The following is a 3,123-nucleotide window of genomic DNA, read 5'->3' as shown; positions in this document are numbered from 1 at the left end:
ACTACACTAAGCTATATTAAATACATAAAAATGTGTTGTGAGCCAAATACACTCATATTTCAACAAAATAAAGTTTCTCTGCAGGCACTGAGATTTAAGTATCCTATCAGATTAAATCAGCTACACATTGACTTCCCCTCTCTGAGCCACCAAACTTCTGAGATCTTACTACTTTTGGCAATAGAAGAAACTGGTCACTCTTACAAGTAATTCAGGCTGGACAGGTTGGGGAGTAAAACCTGGTCTCCTCAACTCAAGGGAAGCCAAAGAATTAAGGTAGTCTTAAATGGCACCATTTGCTGCTTTAACCTGAGTCTTACTTTCCATAAGTAAAAGTAGGGTTTGAGGATGAATGTCAAAGCAACTTGGCCATCTGCTCCAATTTTCATTTTATTTTGGCAGCTCTCCTTTGGATGAGTGTATATGAAGTTGACTCTTGATTCAAAAAGAAAGCAGGATAAAAAGAGAAGAAAGGAAGAGTAAGTAGATACTGGGTGAAGGGAGTGGGAAAGGAAACATCTATTGAGAACTGAGTATAGCGAGGCATTTTGTATATTTTATCCCATTTAATGTCATAAACCCCTGATAAGTAGGTATTGTGTCCACTGGTGATATGAGACTTTGAAAGACTGACTGGCGAATTCCCAAACCCATATTCTTTCTATTACTACCTAGAGAATAAGAAAAAGTGAGAAGAAACACATTTTAAAGATTATGACCCATCCACTTCAGGGATTTGTTCAAAAATTGATGCAAGGGAGGTGTGGGGCTCAAAGGGCTAAGTTAAGGATGAAAGGCTAAGAAGTATCATTGTAAAAGGCTGAGAATCAAATGCAAGTTCCAAGAAGCTCTGGTAAATTTCCTGAAGCTTAAGCTTGTGTTTTGATGGTTTTGGAGTATTTGGAAGAGTTCTGTGGTTCCTTGACTTAGACTGATGTGAATGGTGAGTGATAGAGAAAGCAGTATGTTCTATGCATTAAGGAGCAGGTGCCAGACATGATTGGACTTGAGCATTAAACGGATGACTCTGCTTGCTTTGTAGAGCATAGACAATAGGGCCTCAGGTGTAAAACAGAGCACACCAGCCAAGGGGTATGGCAGTAGTCTAGGTGAGATGGGATGATGGCAAGAACCAAAGTGGCAGTGATGGACAGAGTGAGAAGTGGTTGGATTTATATTACATTTTGAAAGCAGAGCCAATATGATGGCTGATGGATTAGATGTGATATGTGAGACAAAGAGAGCTCAAGAATAATACCAAGATAGTTTTTGTTTGTTTGTTTGTTTTTGGCCTGAGCAATTGTTTGAAACTTTGATGGGGGACTATCTGAGGAGAAACATGTTTGAAAAGGGTGAAGAGGATTTAAGCCCCAGTTTGGGATAGAATAACTTTGATATTATCTATTAGTCATTCAGGTGAAATTATTTTAAAGACAGTTAGATACACAAATCTGAAGATACTGCATCAGGACTGGAGGTATGTACAGAAATGTGTGGCATTTATATCTGTGAGACTGGATGAGATCACTATGGGGGTGAGGGTAGATGGGGCAGAGAAGAGGTCTGTGGATCAAAGGCCACTCTGGCTTTTGTATTAAGAATCATCACTTGTCCGTCTTGGAGCCATCCACAACTTTCCTGTCTTACACCCTGCATCAAGTTCATCAGCAAATCCATGTTCTCATGATGACCCACAGCTATCATTCCAATCCCAGCTGCCATGATGATGCCACTTGGTGATGACAGTCGCTTTCCAACTTTGTTACTGCAGCCTGAGCAGACTAATACAGATGGTAGTGGCTGCTTGCAGGGCCTGATCTCTGGGTGACAGTACCTCTCCCCACCTCTTCCCATGTTGGTTCTCTAGTCCTTTTTAACACTTTTAAGCAGTATCTCCTGCATTAAATTCTTTTGTGCTGAAAAGCGCCTAAGGTGATTTCCATTTTTTTCTGACTAAATCCCGATTGACAGAGTATCTGCCTCCAACGATGATGACACATCATATTGGATCAAAGTACATCTATTGATACAGGTGCAATAGCCAGGGATTTTGAAACTTCTGTATTATCTTGAGCGGCTGGAGGGGTTGCTATCAGTTTGCTTGTTTGGTTAACTGAAACCTTGACTCCACAGTGGCCTGATTCAATGAAGCTGACATGCTACAACTTCTCTGGTGTAACAGAAAGGAAGATATCCAAAGGCTTAGGGAGAAGATTGGAATACATTTTTCAGATGTGACCCCCTCCACCCCACATTCCACTATGCCCCCAGGAAGAACCAAAGCACTGAGGAATGCACTGATGAGAGAAACACCATAATTCTGTAAAACTCTGTACTGCCTGTCTCTTGCTGGCTGGGAAAGAAAGCAATAGATGCCACTTTACAATGCACCCTAAAAAAGTGCCTAAGACCAAGTGTCGGCACTAAGCTGCCTGAGACAACATGGCCCCCATTAGTGAAATGGTCAGTAGGGGTGAAACAGCCATCTGAGTGTTGTAACCCATTGTGACAATCTGACCAGCATCCTTGGCACTTTGGTCCTGGCATACCGCACTCTACTTCACTCCTCCTTCATCTCCTTTCTGGTTCTTGCTCATCCTAACCTCTAATCTGGGAGTTCCCTAGAGCTCAGTCTTATAGTCTCTTTTCTTCTCATTTCCCAGGTGACCTCAAATAATGTCATGATTTTAAATACCGTTTATATTGTCTTAGTGCGTTCAGGCTGCTATAACAAAACTACCATAGACTGGCTGGCTTAAACAGCAAACATTTCTTTATCACAGCTCTGGAGGCTGGAAAGTCCCAGATCGAAGTGGTGGCAGACTCAGTGTCTGGGGAGAGCCCACTTCTTAGTTCATACAGGCCATCTTGTCATTGTGTCTTGACATAATAGAAGGGGCAAGGAAGCTCTCCAGGATCTATAAGGGCACTTATAAGGACACTGATCATCTTCACAAGGGCTTTGCCTTGATGACTTAATCACCTACCAAAGGCCTCATCTCCCAGTGAATTTTGTTGGGGACACATTCAGTCTATAGCATTCTACTCTGGCCCCTCAGAATCCTTATCCTTCTCACATCCTAAATTTATATCTCAATTTTTGATATCTCCCCTTGCTTCTAA

The sequence above is a fragment of the Camelus ferus genome, chromosome 15 (genome assembly GCF_009834535.1).
Source record: "Camelus ferus isolate YT-003-E chromosome 15, BCGSAC_Cfer_1.0, whole genome shotgun sequence".
NCBI lineage: Eukaryota > Metazoa > Chordata > Mammalia > Artiodactyla > Camelidae > Camelus > Camelus ferus.
This window is presented reverse-complemented; position numbering follows the sequence as displayed.